This window comes from Emydura macquarii, unplaced genomic scaffold (genome assembly GCF_026122565.2).
Source record: "Emydura macquarii macquarii isolate MOO-44397 ecotype Brisbane River unplaced genomic scaffold, CSIRO-AGI_Emac_v2 contig_2897, whole genome shotgun sequence".
Taxonomy (NCBI): domain Eukaryota; kingdom Metazoa; phylum Chordata; order Testudines; family Chelidae; genus Emydura; species Emydura macquarii.
Window position 1 is genome coordinate 7,708,689 of NW_027133034.1, and position 16,366 is coordinate 7,725,054.

The 16,366-nt window shown below is 39.9% G+C and overlaps 1 protein-coding gene across 6 annotated transcripts in view; it reads left to right on the top strand.

The window, feature by feature from the left end:
* LOC137167056 (transducin-like enhancer protein 4) overlaps positions 1 to 16,366 on the top strand; it is a 117,964-nt gene that overhangs the window by 73,987 nt on the left and 27,611 nt on the right. The gene's annotated exons all lie outside the window — the stretch shown is intronic.

The following is a 16,366-nucleotide window of genomic DNA, read 5'->3' on the forward strand; positions in this document are numbered from 1 at the left end:
TTACTTCCTTCAATGTAAACAAATAACTTTCTAGGCAGGTGTTGGAAATAATATGGAAATCCTATTAAGGGGCCCTGGGTTCCTGTCAGTCAGGAAGCCCTTGCCACAAAAGGGCTGGTTGTCTGAATAAAAGAGACAGAGTAAATTCTCATTAGGCTTTAGCATTTCCCAGGAAATGATTGTCTCTGCGTGTTCTTTCTCCTGTGAATCTGAATGTAAGCAGTTTCTTCTATTGATCTATTCTGCCAGCCTTCTCTCTCCCTCTCTCTCTTTTTTTTTTTTTTTTTTTTTTTGGATTAACACTTGATATGTGCTGCTGCTCTGAGTTGTGACATTGGTGATTTTAACCCCCAACCCTCCATGCCTGACCCCATTCCCCCCAAAAAAAACTTAACAAAACAAAACTTGGTTTTATGGATTGCCGGCCTGTTCAGAGAGAATAAACTTGGATTAAGCAAAGGATTGAAAATAAGGTATGCGAGAGGTGGAGCAGCCAAGTCATATAGATGACTTATTGCTCTAGGTTGTTTGTAAATTTCTAAATTATGTTGTAGTTCCTGACAAGAACATTGCATGGAAAAAGGATTGTTTTTGTTTTGCTTTTTACAAGGGCTACAAAGTTTTGAGGATTTTTATCAAAGGTTCTGCTTTTGATTGATTATTGATAGTACATGGTTTTTATTTTGTGATGGGGTTAGGAGACATGTTTTTTTCCCATCTAAAATTGCCCAGAAAGTGTGTTGTATCCAGAGTCAATCTGTAGATTTTATTATTATTTTTATTTTTATTTATAATGAAGTAGCACAATGAAGCTCCAATCATGGATAGGACATGATCGTACTAGACATTGTACAGACACGAGTTTATTTACTTTCAGCTCATAGGGGAGAATTTTAACATGGCCTTTCTGAAACTGAAGCTCAGGAAGTGCTTTTGAGTGTTTCTAGGTTGAAAACTGAGACAATTTTTTCCCCCTCCTCTCCTCTCTTTTTTGATGCTAAGATGTGCATAGCGATGCTCTTAATAATACTCAGAGGGTTAAATGTGGATAAACACAAAACAAGGCTTCTGAAAAGCCTCACTATTATCATGCAGCATTTCTCGGACTATAGTCCCCGAGACGCACTTCATAAAGCCAATAAAGCGCACACTGGTGGTCTCCAGTTGCCCTAGCAACGGACCATAGGGCACAGTGTATGTGAAATGCATGAACATCTGTGAATTAATCTTTTTTAGTTTGTTCTTTTCTTGGCACTGATTGGGCCACTCTGGCTTGTGCTTGTGACATTGCGTGAGGAGGGATAAGCTGAAGCGTTCCCTTGGGCCCTGCCCTAAGTGGTTGGCAGAATGGAAAGTGAAGTGAGATTTATCCAGGCAGTGCTTTCAGTGGTTGAGGGATTTAGCCTGACAGCACTCTCAGTGGGACGTTATTAGCTTACTTTCTGCTGCGCAGGGAAATGAATAAAAAATTTTCTAGTAAATCTAGGCATTATTGGGTTTATTGGTCTGCCGTGAAAAAATAATCTGACGAGAAAATTGAAATAATCACTTGTGTTTATATCACAATTTACTGGACCTTACCGCTCTTCTGCTCTATCATCGGATTACAGAAAGAAAAAAAAATGGGCTGATTTGAAGGAAACCACGGAATGAAAACATAAAACAAAAATCTGTTTTTATAACAGAATGGAGAGGAGCTTCCTCATGACTTCATTTTTAGGATTCAAATCCTAGGAGAATAAGGGATTTTTTTGGCTGGAGTGACTGGAGGTATTGAGGTAGACTCTACGGAAATAACTTAACACAACAGCATCAAGGTAGTTAGCATCTAGAAGTCTGATGTAATTCTTTCACCTCCTCCTGCTCCCCAGCACCCCTTGGGCACACTATGCTGCAGATTTTGTGTTCAGCTCCTAATGTCAATACCAGATGCTCACTTGTAAACTGCTTGGCTTACCCTTGTCGTTTTCCACTGTGTCTCTGAGAGGACTGTAGGGGGAACACTGTGTACGTCATATAATCAGCTAATGCTGGATGCAATCAGTATTTTAATGAAGTATTGAAAGTGAAATGCTGCTTTAATCTGCTAATTGCATTAAGAGGACAACAGATTGCTCTGTATCGCTCTTTCCTTTGGAGCTACAAGCTTTCAAAGAATACTGAGGTGCTTTTAAGTGAGGCATTACAGCCAGTTGGACTTTACATGTTTGCATACGAATATTAACAAGCACAGCTGTACCTTGGGTTTTCTGTCTCTTGAGAAGCAATGAATGCAGCTGTGGGGGTTTCGTTAATATATACTTATGAGCAAAAGCGGGGGGGAAAGCAATTTCAGCAAGGTTTATTCACTTCACTACATTGTTGCCTGTCGTAGGTGAACTTGAAAGTAAACAGTGCAATGAAGCTAAAGTACTTAAAGGTCTTTTATTTCAAACGATAATATTGCCTTTGCTGTATTAATCTTTGTATATAAATAGTACAGGAAACTACCTTTGCCCTATTTCATAAGCTCTGTCTGTGGGGCTAAGATGAAATCTGTTCACTTATCACAATAGCACAGGTGTTTGACGGACAGGCAGGGGGATGATTCTTGATTCCAATCTTCTCAGTCAGAAAGGGGAGTCTGTGTGGGAGTGTGGCTGTGTGTGTAGCATAGATTTCACCTAATGCAAATCCTAGTCATTGCAGCTGCATCCTGTTTAGTTCCCTGCTCATTTTATTACAAAACCAAATAGCAACACTATATAGAGGTTGACCACTCTTTTTGTACTTACTAATCATTGATAAATTTCAACTAACCAGCAAATTTTAACCTAAAATGGTGTGTAGCTATGCCCTGTGATGCTCCAACTCCAGCCTTTAGGAAATCATTGTGGATGGATTTCAAGAAAACACGCACATTTTTCTTGTCTATTCTTGTGGTAGGTATGTTGAATCTGTATTTGTGGATGTTATATTTCTATTAACCTCCACCCCACTCTTTTCATGGTTTCTGTTTATTTAAAATATCAAAAACCAGAGTGAATTTTTGCCCCAAGTAAGTGTCTGGTTTGGATACCTTTTTTTCTCTCCTGATTTGAAAAAATAATTTTGTTAAAATGACCTGCAGGTATTTTTTTTAAAAAATGTAAAAAAACTATTTATTGGCTTCTATTCATGTAGCAAGGTAAGAGAGGCAGTCAGCACCTGAGTAATTTTAAAATAAGCCTCTTAATTATCAATAAGCCTTTTAGAAAAAAAGAACCTTTTGAGCCACAGTTCCCATGAAGTAAGGAACCATTCCAAGTATCCCAGTAGTGTACATAAGCTGCATTGGTACCCAGCTTCAGCATGAATGCAGCCTGTACAGGGTCAGCTCAACGCTATGAGAACCACTCTCTGGTATAAGTCTTACCATAAAGGTAATTTCAAAGCTTTATATCCCACTATAGAGTGTCCGAAAGAAAGAGACTGTTTCATGGGCTTTCTGTAGGGGACAGCTCTCTGTTCCCTCATGGGTTCCATGTAGCTGAGCTGTCCCCAGCAGTGGTGTGTGCTAAGAGGTATCACTTCAGTCCTCAGCCCTTTCTAGTCCATCAGCTGATGGGATCTGCAGTGGGGAGAAAATGTAAGTTTTAAAAATCATGTTTGTGGGACATGCCTCTCTTCCCTGTTCTGTTTAGCGTATTTAGCACCAAACTCTGCAATTTATTCAACTTTATTCAACATGTTTGCAGTTCCCCTCTCAACATTGCTTGATTTCAAATGCCTTTCATGCTATGAAGTGATAACCTTGTATCTATAGACTGCCTTTCATCCAAATGGTCCATAAAGCATTCTACAAATGTTATTGACAGAATATACAGATGAAGGCACCGAGTTATGTACTGTTCTTTGTGCATAACTGGAGTCGCATTGACCTCAGTAAGGCTCCAGAGGAGGGTGGTGAGAGTCCACCCAAGCAGCTCACTTGGAAGGATCAGGGCCTAAATATATAGGAATTGCTGTAGCCATCTCTAGGCTAGGATGCTGAAGCTGCTGAGCAGACCAGTGTTCTCAAATACTTGAGCAGTTGGAACTGGAAGGGTTGTTACAGTTTAAAGATAATGGCACCTTTATTTCCCCTCTGCGTTTTCTCAAGGGCACCCACTCTAGAGGTTTTCAGCTCCCAGCCGTCGCCAGTCTTGGGAGGAGACCCGCATCTCACACCCTTCCGAGTGGGGTTTTTAAGGTTGTGCAGCTCCCTGATTGACCCTGTGATTATCCCCAGCAAGCCAGTCTGTCTAAAAGTCCAGCGCTTGTCTTTTGCTCTCTCTGAGGGCTACTCCAGGGTGTTGCTGACAGTAACAAGCTACCACACAGGTTCTTCCAAGCGAGCACATTTATTCTTAAGGAGAGAGCATTACAGAGAGAGTGTGTAAAAACAATAAAAGAACCGACACGCAGGTTACAAAGCTTACCTGAGGTCACTCCCATTTCCAGCATAGAACTCTGGTGTAGGTCAGTCCTTCAGACCCCACAACAGGGGTTTTCCCTGTGTTTACAAGTTCATATCAGTTTCTAGCTCAGGAACCAGAACGAAGGCTGCGAGTCAGTTTAAGCTCTTGGGCTGTTTATCCAAAAGTCATTTCTTTGTCTGTTTGATCTCTGGAGAATCCAGTTTGAACCAGAACATGCAAGCCTTCCTGGGAGGTGGTACTTCTCTGGAGGTGTTATAACCTGAGTGATTTGTCTTAATCATCCTGTACAGTTTTCATTTCCTGGAGGAGCTATGGTAACTCTCTCCCCGTGGAGTTTATACAGTCCCTGGCCCACAGTGATATATAAACCATTCATACGCTTAATAAAATACGGTGTCCCAAAGATTGCAGGAGGTTGCCATATCTGCCACACGGATAACTGAAATAGGCAGAAAAGCGTAAAGGAGATGACTCAGGTAGTATACACCTCTCAGCCTGACATTGATCCCAGGAATGATAATGGAGCAGCTAATATGGGACTCGATTAATAAAGAATTAAAAGAGAGTAATTAATTAATGCAAATCAACATAGCTTTATGGAAAATAGATCTTGTCAAACTAATTTGATACTTTTTTTTTTTTAAAGAGATTACAAGTTTGATAAAGACAATAGTGTGGACATAATATAATTAAACTTCTCTAAGACGTTTGACTTTGTACCTCACAACATTTTGATTAAAAATACTAGCAATATAAAATGTACATGGCACACATTGAATGGATTAAAAGTTGGCTAACAGACGGGTCTCAAAATGTAATTGTAAATGGGAAATCGTTATCACGGGGTGTTTTTTCCAGTGGGGTCCCTCAGGGGTCGATCTTGGCTTTATGCTATTTAACATTTCTATCAATGACCTGGATGGAAAACGTAAAATAATCACTGATAAAATTTGCAGATGACATAAAAATTGGGAGAGTGGGAAATGGTGAAAAGGACAGGTCACTGATTCAGAGCAATCTGGATCTCTTGGTAAACTGGGTTCCAGCATATAGCTCATTTTAATATGGCTGAATGTAAATGTATACACCTGGAAAAAAAGAATGTAGGCCATACGTACAGCATAGGAGACTCTATCGTGGGAAGCAGTGACTCTGGAAAAAGTTTGGGGGTCATCCCAATGTAACGCTGTGGCCAAAAGGGCTAATGTGATCCTGGAATGTATAAATGGGAATGTCAAGTAGCAGGAGAGCGCTTATTTTGCCTCTGTATTTGGCACAAGTGTGACTGCTGTTGGAATACTGTGTTCAGTTCTGGTGCCCACGGTTGAAGAAGTTATGTTCACAAATTGGAGAAGGTTCAGAAAAGAACCATGAGAATGATTAAAGGATTAGAAAACATGCCTTATAGTGGTAACTCAAAGAGCTCAATCTATTTAGTTTAATGAAAAGAAGGTTGAGGTCATTTGTTTATAGTCTGTAAGTATCTACATGGGAAACAGATATTTAATAATGGGCTCTTCCAAGCAGACAAAGGTATAACATGGTCCAGTGGCTGGAAGCTGAAGCTAGACACATTGGAAATAAAGTGTAAATTTTTGACAGTGAGGGTAATTACTCATGGAACAATTTATGAAGGGTTGTGATGGATTCTCCATCACCGACAATTTTTAAATCAAGATTGGATGTTTTTGTAAATGATACGCTCTGGAAATTATCGTGTGGAAGTTCTTTGGCCTGTGTCATGCAGGAGGTCACACTAGATGTTCACGATCCCTTGTGGTCTTGGACTGTCTGTATCTATGGACAGAAATATGTGGCTGGAATCTGGCCAGTACAGTTAGATTAACCCCCAACTAAGCAAATTGTGATGTGATCCTTAATTATAAAAACAAAAATGTGCAGTTTAATCTGAAATATGGTCAGAATTGCTGTTACCATTTTACTAAAATTTAAAACAGCGAAGTATTCTTTTTGGGAAAACTAGTTACGCTGCGTACACCACTACTACTGTAGATGTCAAAAAAATAAAAGTCATAAGTGTTTTTGATACGTATTTTGAGCTAGAACACTATCTGTCCAACTCTAAACTGAGATGCATGTATAAACTGTTCTTAGGAAAAAAACAGTGTCATATATGCACAGTAATTGATTAAAGCAAAATGAGCACAAAATGTTATGTTAACTACTTGACCCTGATTTAAAAAAAACCTTATTTTAAAATAATATATTGACATAGTAGTGAAGTTGTGGCCACAGCCAACTAAAACAAGGAAATTAACATCTGAAGTTGGCCGCTGCTTCCTGTGCACAAAGTGAGGAGAGAATTGTGGTGGAAAATGTAATATTTAGCACTTACATACCACCTAGTATTTGACTAGTGTTTACATGTTCAAAGAGCTGTAAAAACATTAATCCTCATGGAACCCCTGTGAGACAAGTACATTAATACACATCTTACAGATGGGGAAACTGAGACACACAGGTGACTTGCCAGAAAAAACACACTAAATCAGAGGTAGAGCTGGGAATAAATTCATGTATTCCTGCTTTGTGTCTACATTCTTAATTACTTGAATCTAGTTTTAAATAATCCCTGGAGATCAGTCTCTACAATTTGCCTTTGTATTACAACCTTGTGGGTGTGGGTGTGTGTTGGGATTAATAAATTCACAGGTATGAGTAGCCAGACCTCTTATTTTACACAATGCAAAGCCCCTTGCACTATATGTAGTAATTGTGCCAAGAGCACTGGGCACAGAAGTACTGAATCTGCTTTTTAAGGTCATAGGTTACCGCTGGTCTTTGCTATGTCAAAACTTGTCTGTTTCCTCCTCTACAATGAGACAGCCAGTAGTTCCTCAGAAATATTTGAAGAGCCATCATTTTAGTAGTTTATGTGGAAAGCCTTGAATAATTCACACAACAAATGATTAGACAAGTACTTGTCTATCTGACTGAATTATTCTGCATGTTTGTTGAAGCAGTAAAGCGGGAGAACAGCATTTCCTTCTCCAGAGGGTTTACAGTGGTAGTATTGACCCACCTAGTTATTGGGTTTCAGCCTTTTGTTGACATTGTTGTAAATGAAAGCAGCCTGGACAGGCACTGAGCAGCTGGGTTGGATAATTGTGAAGGATTCATGCTAGTTGCTGTTACCCCCCCCCCCCCACACACACACCCCCTGTGTTTGTAGTGGGTTGTTTGCTTTGACTTTTGTTGAACTGTTGACAAAAGCATTAGATACAAATGGGAACAAATAAAGTGGTGAGATGCCAGGAGGGCTTGGCAGTAATGGTGATTTTCATTCTGACTTAAATGGGGAATGTCGACACTTATCTGGATAGGAAATGGAAGGTGTATTTAATGTTTGTGCTCCCCCTTCCAACTTCAATTTATGTTAAACATGTTTTGCCAAATAAAGGTGAATAAAACATGGTAGAGGCACTGTCACCAGTGCCGTAACCCTTTGGTAGCCTGCAATTTTTGAATCATCTACTTCTGGCGGGGGTTGTCATACTGGGCAAATCCAGTTCCTTGCATGAAAGGATTACATGTAAAAAGGGGGAGGGGACAAAGAAGGGCTGGGGGGGGGGGGAGGGAGAATTGGGGAGGCTGAAGGATTAAATAGAACAGTATATACTGAAATAGTACAGCCAGCAAAATTGAAGCCATTTACTGGAACGCTTTTAATTTGGTTTAAACAAAATACTCTTTTGTATATTCAAATACGGAGTAGCTCAGCTGTTGTGAAGCCAGAAAATTAATGGTATTTTTAGTGAAATAGCAAAAGCATGTCAACAACATAGCTGTGGATGATAATGTTGACATTTTATTCATGGGGAATTATCAATGCAGGTTACTGGACAGCATCGTGTGACTGAGAATGATTGAGCACAGGGGGAAGTGGCTGTCCTGTAAGATTATTTCATTTTGCATTTAGTCTTTCAGGAGGAGAGCAAGGAGACAAAAAGGAAGCATTTTTAAACATTCAAGATGCCTATTGTGGTTTCTGATTGCAGGGGTTCTTATCTTTTTACCTTTCCCTGTCCCAAAACTTTCACTACTCCTACTCTTTTGACATTCAATATTTTTATTTTATTTTATTATAACAGTGCCTAAGGACTAAGCAAGCATGGGACTCCATTGTGCTAGGTACCGTACTGGCACAGTTGTAGTAGTCAGTCCCTGCCTTGGAGAGTTTATAATCTACATAGACAAGACAGACACAGGCTGTATCTACACAAGTGCTACAGGGGCACAGCTGCGGTGGCTGATGTGTAGATACTTGCTACAGTGACTGAAGGGGTTTTCTGTCACTGTAGTAAATCTACCCCCTCTAGAGGCGGTAGCTAGGCCAATGGAAGAATTCTTCTGTCCACTTAGTGGTGGTTATTCCAGGTCTTAAGTTGACTTAACTATGTCTTTCAGAGGTATGAGTTTTTCCCACTCATGAACACACAGTCAGGCCAACCTAAGTTTTAGATGTCAATCAGGCCAGAGGGTGGGGGAAATGGGTATAACGCACAAGCAGAGTAAGCAATGTGATGGCAGCAAATGGTATGTAAGTGCCACAATTTTTTTGTTTTTTGAGGGACAAGAAAGGGAATAGTTAGGAAGGGGATCCCCTAAATGGAAAGGGAAGGGAAAGAGTTTGGAGGAATGGGGGGAGGTGTAAGAGGAGCAGGTGTGGAGAGACTGGTTGGGGAGAGGGAGGGGGGAGAAGAGGGCCGGAGCAAAGAGCCAGTCAATGCAGGACAGAGAGAGCCTGAGACCATTCTATTGCCGGGGTCCTGGCTTTCGCTGCTTTTACCCCTCTTGGCTGGAGTGTCTGGCTGGCTCCTCTCTGCAATTTTCCCCCAATGGCCACACAACAGGGGGAACGGAGGCACCCTGATTTCTAGAACTCCCAGAGTGTGGGTGTATGGGGACTTTCCCTACACCATTCTGGATCCTGGGGAAAGGGTGGCCCTGGCCGTGTCCATTCCATCCCCTTCCCAGCAGTGTAGGAGTACCTGCTCATCTTTCTGTCATCTTAACTCTGTCTTGGAATTCAGCTGTGGGGGAGGATAGCGTAACTTTGGGAAGGCTTTACTGAAGAGAGCTATGTCTTGCATTCCTAGATATAGCCTCAGTCTTGTGATCTCCTCTGCTTAGGAGCATTCTGAGTATGCTTTGCCCACGTACCTGAGAATCTTACGGCATTGTCCCCCTGTCTTGGTAGGTCATGACGGGGTGTGTTGGGAGGAGCAGCACTGGTAATATATGATCTTGAAGGTCTTTTATCACTTAGCAGGAGAGTGACTACATGTTGTTTGCGCTGAAGCTTTCACATAGCACTCAACCCCAAGTAGAGTGAGACACAGTTCAACCTGAGGGTGTCAAAGATGTGGATGGCAGGGGCATCACCTGAGTTGAAAGGGCACCAGGATCTGCTGGCTGTCTGAAGATGGCTGAAGGCATTCCTTTCCACTGCTGTATGTCCAATGTCAGTTGATGTTCCAGTATGAGTTGAACGTTGCAAGGTTTTCTGTCGAAGGTATTTTTGTCTCCTGCCTTCATGCAATTTTAAATTGTGTTATAACTAAATCCCAGTGTGAGGAGATAATTTCCTTCCCTTTGTAGGGCACCTGGATAATTTGATAGACACGTTTTTTCAGTGCCATAATAGTAATATTGTTCCTGCTCACATTTTGGTGGACTACAAAGGAAGAGAAGATATTGGAGGCTAGGGATAAATAAAATTACCTTTTAAAACTGCTGTAACTGAGGCTCCAGTCTTGCTACGTGTAATATGCCTGGGGATTGCTGTGTCCAGACAGAGCCTCTCTAACTTCAGTGGTATTCGAGGGGGGGTGCAGCAGTCTACCCACACGCTAAACACTGCGAGATCAGGGCCTGAATTATTGATTAATCTTATTTCTTCTCTTTCTTTATCATCAAGCCATTTCCAACAAACCTGGGCTGGAGGGTTTTGAAGAATTGGTGGTGATGTTACCGTAAATAGATTATGCACAGTACATCCTAGTAGAGCTTTTTCTGCAAAAGTATTTTCTCTCAGTTTCCAGGGAATACCCTGAACAATTCCCAGGCGGCCCTATGAAGTTCACATAGAAAATTTAAATCTTGAATGGGGAAAAAGTGAGAAATCTGTGAAAGGTGAACACCTAAATCAAACAAAAATAAATATCATACCTGGAATTCTTTCTCGAGAGCATTTGGGAAATCCATTTTTGGATACTCTTGGTTATGAGAGAAGCTGGTGAAACAACTTGTAAATATCGTCTGTTTCTTAACACACATGGATCATTCTCTGATTTTCTATGAAATCCATTCCTCCTATGCTTGCTGCAGAGTCAAGGAATTGGCACTAGCAAAAAGCTTTAGATTAATCAGCTTTCCTCAAAGACCTTTAGGTAGCACCCAAAGCAGTTGTTTACTAGGAAAAACAGTAGGCTTGGAAAGTCTGAGACTGAAAGCGCAAGGGGAAGTAGTGTTGTGAAGAATTTGTGTCAGAGTGGGAATACTGGTGAATGGTCACTGGACCAAACAGGAGAGAGAGAAGTGGTATGCTGCTTAGATCTACAGTAGTTTGGTTTTGGCCTCCTTCGCATCATAAAGGCATGCATCAAAGTGTAAGGTTTTCAGATGTCCTGGTGTCAGATAGGTGGGGAATAGAATCCAAAGGTGACCAAGTAAAAATGAGAGCATAGGTGGGAAAGTTTTTTAAATAATTTAACGTAGAAAAGTGTAAAGTAATGTGATTAGAATTGGAAAAGGGAGAGAGATTATGCCCTAAATCTGGGGTGCACAGCCTTATAGCACAGAAGGCCTTCATTGGCAATTTTCCATGAGCTACTGGGCAGCACCCAATTTGCATATAATTTACAGTAGATTTTAATCAGATAAATGCATACACTATTTGCTTTTAAAGTATAGAGTGCTGAAAGTGTAAACAATGTCTTACACAAAACACAGTGAAAGACAATGCATGCTTTAAGGGTTGCAGTGAAAGGAATATCAGCGGGAAGACAGGCACTGTGTTTGTGAAATCAGAGTATTTGTATGTCTGGCTCTATCTTTGAGGTGGCCACATGCATTATGGAATACAGGTTTAAATTTATTAGGCAACGGCAGGGTTTGGTTTTGTTTGCATTCCTAATAGGCAGGGTTTGTTCAGAAAATAAGTACTTCCAAAGACACTTGCACAAATAACTGCCTCCTTGCGTAACTGACTGTCTGGCTCCCTTCATGAAATTTTGTTTGGAGTCTTTATACGTCAGACAAATTTTAGATGCATTGTGGTTTCAGTTTCTTTAAGTTCAGCAGAAGATAATTTGTATACAGTGCAAAAATGTTTGGTCCTTTACAGTTCACGGAACAGTCTACTTAATTTAGATGTAGGCAAACTAAAACATGGGCCAAAGGTACCTGTAGTTTTGTAGCATGTCCTGAAGGTATAACATATCTGGGCACTAGTGGACCAAGTGGGAATCGAATTCTGTTAAGGATCCCTCTACAGAAAAAAAGGCTAATCTCGTTGATATTGTTGGGCAGTAGCTTGAGACCTACTCCTGACAGCAAGAAAGGTGATATTGCATGAGACATGACAGTCCCAAAAAGGTCCCAAACTGGTGTAAGGTTTTATAACTTTAAACCAAGCACTTCCACCTGGAAACCCACCGGCAGTGTTTTTTGTACTTTCAGTATAAAAATCCTTCTTAATAGCAGAGAATGTGGCTACCTACTCAACTTCAGTGTTCTGTTGGCATGTGTGGAGAGTATAGCAGTAGTCTTGTCTGGAAGTGACAAAAACATGGCTAGCCATAGCAAGATCTCTGTTGAAAAGTAAAGGGCACACTCCTCTTACCAACCACAGAAGGAAAAAATGCACTTGAGATGAATGGCTACCAAAGCAGCACATGATCTAACAAGACCCCTTACTTGTGAATCTGTGTTACAAATTATAGCCATGCTCCCTTAGTGTCGTTGGAGCCGTTATAACCGTCACCAACTCCTCTGCTTGCTTCCTCCAACTAACAGCATGTCAATCTTGTCTGGATTGAGCCCTCACAGCCAACTGGCCCTCATCCAAGCTCTACAATTAAATACCCAAATGCATAGTTGGTCACCTAAATTATTGGGCACTCAGGATTTCTGAAAATCAAGTCACTTATGTAATGTTTGAATATGGGTTTAGGTACCTAATTTTAGTCACCCAGTTTTGAACATGTTGGCCATAGACTCTTCAATTAGCTAGTCAGAGTGGTGGATTGAGAAGATGGAGAGCACATATCTGTAAAAGAGTAACCTTTGGATGCTTTTTCTGAACTCAGTAATCTTGGGTAGATTATACTTCTTGGGCCTTTGACCTTGACATGTTTGTTTAACTCAAGGTATAGTCTTACCTTATAAATAGGCAGCACCCTGAAATTGTCATTTAAATACTCTTGTTAATGCCAGCTTGTCAAGGTTCATCCCAAACTTAGAATGATCACCTTTCATTTTTATAAATAAATAAATAAAACATTATGGTTTCCTTGACAACCCTGATGAAATGTTTGGCTTTGCTATAGCATCTAAACCAACACCAAAAGCATTGTTATCTCTATCCCTGCTGGGTAATTTGTACACTGCAGTAGTTTGTTTGGAAACATGCCTGTTGTTCTTTAAAATGTACTTAATGCTAGATTAGAGAACAGGAGCTTTTTTTGTTTTGTTTTGTTTTGTTTATACAAGCTAATTTCTAAACCATTTAAAATAAAGAGCTTGAGCATGTATGGCATTTAAAAACCTTTCTCATGATGTTTTTAAAACAGATCAATTTCAGCATTAAAATGTTAGGAATTCAGCCAAGGAAAATTCAACTCAGGATTGTATAACTATAATGATAATGTATTATACCCGTCTTCCTTGAAAGTGATTGTAACAGCAGAGTTGAACCTGGTGAATTACATAATTTAGGAGAGTTTGCCAGAACACTGTTTTAGGGGGATTACTGCAGTCTTTTCTTAACAAAAGCAAAAGGAAAGATGGATCATATTATGAAGTACTTAAATAAGAGAACAGTCTTCTCAAACCATCTAAAGATAACTCATTTGAGTAGAACAGAAGGTCATGTGTACGAATGCCAGTTATCACACTTAACTACTTGGCAGGATGTAGGGGAGTACAAGACATTGAGTTCTGTTTTTCAGCTGCTCTAGCCTGAATTAAAAATTTATTGGCTGCTCATTGCTGACATCAAAACATTTCCAGCTAGACTAAAGTGAGTACTTGATCATGCTTTTAACATTTAAAAAATTGAGTGACCTATCTAATATAAAAAATGAAAGGCTCAGCAAAATAAAAGCTACTGCTGCCTCTTGCGTAATTCTTAGATGTTAGTCTGTTGCACATCAAAAAGATGGCACAAGCCATGTTTTATTTACCTGTTGTTTTGAAGTAGGTGTGGTATGTATAATGGATTCACATTGGGCCATGACTTGGATGGTAATGCTTCAAGACTGTTGGGAAGATCTCTTCTCCCATCACTCTATCTACTTAGAATCCTTAACTTAAGGAGCTATTGTTGGGAAAATTCTTTTTATGACAAATTGGGCTTTCAAGACCCAATTCAGGAAAGCACTTAAGCACATGATTAAATCCTGCTGACTTCTTTAGCTACTTTCTGACTTCAGTAAAATTAAACACATGCCTAAGTGTTTCACTGAATAGGGATAGTTTCCTGAATTAGGGCCTCTTATGACACAGCTGTTTTATATTCCCAAGGAAATACAATAGATGAAGTGAGGCAGTGATAATATGCTTGAATGTTCTTTGGTCTGGAAAGCAAAGCAGTAGTGATCAAAGATTACTTTCTTGGCAATATTTCACAGGTATTTCATATAGTATCTTCATAAAAAAAACCCAGAGACCTGGATTTCAGCCTTGCTTAATACCACCTGTTCATGTTTTTAATTACCCAATTAATGCAATGATGAGTTAATGAATTATAGCTTCATTGAATGTTCAACTTTAGGAAATGGCTGGCCAAATACTGTATGGGCAGGTCTACATTACAAAATTGCATTGGCGCAGGTGCGCTGCTGTAGCACTTTTGGTGAAGATGCTCTAAGCCAATAGGAGGGAGTTCTCCCGTCGACTTAATAACTCCACCTCTGCAAGAAGCTTTCTTGCCAACATAGCACTGTCTACACAGGGGTTAAGGTCTATACCAACTATGTCACTCAGGGACACTATGTCACTAAAAGGAGCTGGATCTTAAGGGACCATAAGGAACCTGAATAGGCATGGGTCAATTGACAATCTCATAGTAATTAGCTGTGATAAACATGAACTCGTGTCCGTCAAGTGAGGTAATCTTGACAGGGAATGAATATTTCTTCAAAATTTGGGAAGTCCTGGTAAGGGTGGGTGGGTGGGTGTGGGGAGGAGTCAGGAAGTCTAGAGTATCTTCTTGGGACAGATAGGAGATAGTTTAGGTCCATCTTTGAAATTGCTCAAAGAAAAAAACCCTATTAATGTAATTTTTATTGTCCCAAATCATTTCTGCAGCAGGGTCATATTAATTGGTATTTTTATAATTTGTACAGCAATAAAAATACTGTGCAGACAGAAAATCAAGCTCTTCCCCCAAAGAGCTTAGAAGCACCACGGGCTTCACAAATTTGAAAATGGAGACCAGATGCTTCTCTTCCTCCCCCCATTAATGTAACAGGAGTTAAAAAGAAACAGCCAGTACCAGGGAAATAAAAAAAAGCGTGGAGGAGCATAGTTATTGTTTAGAATACATGCTGAAAGAAGTTAAAAGCAATTCCTTATGTGTCTGCCTCCAGAAATGAGCTGTGTGGTTTTGAAATGAAAGAAAGCTAATTAATGCATGGTTATATCCAGATCAAAGCCAGGAGTCAAATAGCAACATTCTCAAGGGATGAGAACTCCCTAGGACCTATCTACAGGAAAAAGAGAATCCACTTAACTGTCCCCTGAGAGTGTAAAGCTTGGTCATTTTTGCTTTGAAACCTTTGACATGGACCTTATTTTGTATCTGATAACCTCTATTCCTAGTAGTGACGTGTTTTTTACAGCCCCTAGTTGCTTGAGACCTTATATTGCAGGAAAATATTCACATTCAACTTGTTTTTTTGCAGTACAATGCATTTAAATCACAATCCAAAGTTAAATTGTAGCTGTTCTGTTAAATTTACTGTTTAGTTTTTTGAGAGAGCTATAACCAAAAGATGATTTATTTTTCAAAGGGATTCTTCTATACTTATTATAGGTGTTTCTTAAAAATACTGTTTTTTTTTTTATGCATTGTTAAAATTTCAAATAAGCCTTTAATTGCTCTTTCTGATAGGATAAAACACTGTTAGCATTTTCTTACTGTTCTAACACTAGCCAAATGTCTTGTGTGTTTTTGTCTAAATTCAACTGCCGTAAAAATGCAGTTACCCCTAGCATCCTTGAACCATGCTGGTTGTTGGGATTCTTATTGTCAGTCTTCACTTTTTTATTTGAAGAATGCCCAAAGATAGTAAGTGCTTGCTCCTGAGTTGCAGAATTCAGAGCCAGTAAGACAAATTGGTAGTTATCATACTGTCTATCTTCCATGGTGGTGAAACCACAGTTAAATTGCTTTATTGAATGCAATGGCTAGTTGAGCTACTTCTCTTATTCTGTGATTGCTCTCCCTCTAACTAGCTCACTCCCAATAGTCGTCTTTCTTTTTTACTTTCCATTTTGGTGGTGCTACTCTAAGTCTCTCAGGTCTGTGCCTTAGGCAATTGCATGGAAGTTCAGTAACTGGAATTCCAAATAAACATTTGAGAACAGAAGAGAGGACCTGATATTTCCTTGGCTTTGTGGTGGTCTTTGGATTCCCAAAATGCTTGTGTTTCATCCTCAATTCTTTTGAATCTGTACAA